General features: G+C 53.1%; 1 protein-coding gene across 1 annotated transcript in view; it reads right to left on the bottom strand.

Moving 5' to 3' along the window:
- The window catches only part of LOC108768885 (early growth response protein 1-B), a 23,493-nt gene that overhangs the window by 7,339 nt on the left and 15,796 nt on the right, over positions 1 to 358 (bottom strand). The gene's annotated exons all lie outside the window — the stretch shown is intronic.

Genomic DNA, 358 nt, shown 5'->3' with positions numbered 1-358 from the left:
AGTAGCCGCGCGCGTTTTACGTCGCGTCGACAACTCTCTTCTCTCTCTTTCTCTCGCTCTCTCTCCTTCTTTCCCTCTCTTTCTCTCTCTCTCTCTCTCTCTCCCTTTCTCTATCTTTCTCCCTCTTTCTCTCTCTGTCCATCCATGTTTATCCGTCTCTCTTTCAAACCGCGCGCGGGTTCGCTTCTCTTTTTCTTTCTTTCTTTCTTTCTTTGAACGCGACTCTCCTTCGAGTAAAAGTGTATAGCTCGGCCGAGAGAGAGAATATGTATTGGCTCGTGCACGGCGACGTTGTTAAAGGACGCGCGATGCGTGGGGGTCGCGCACGAACTGAGCCGAGCGGCGGCGCGCCCCGTAG

The sequence above is a fragment of the Trachymyrmex cornetzi genome, unplaced genomic scaffold (assembly GCF_001594075.2).
Source record: "Trachymyrmex cornetzi isolate Tcor2-1 unplaced genomic scaffold, Tcor1.1 scaffold83, whole genome shotgun sequence".
NCBI classification, from domain to species: Eukaryota; Metazoa; Arthropoda; class Insecta; order Hymenoptera; family Formicidae; genus Trachymyrmex; species Trachymyrmex cornetzi.
This window is presented reverse-complemented; position numbering and strand designations above follow the sequence as displayed.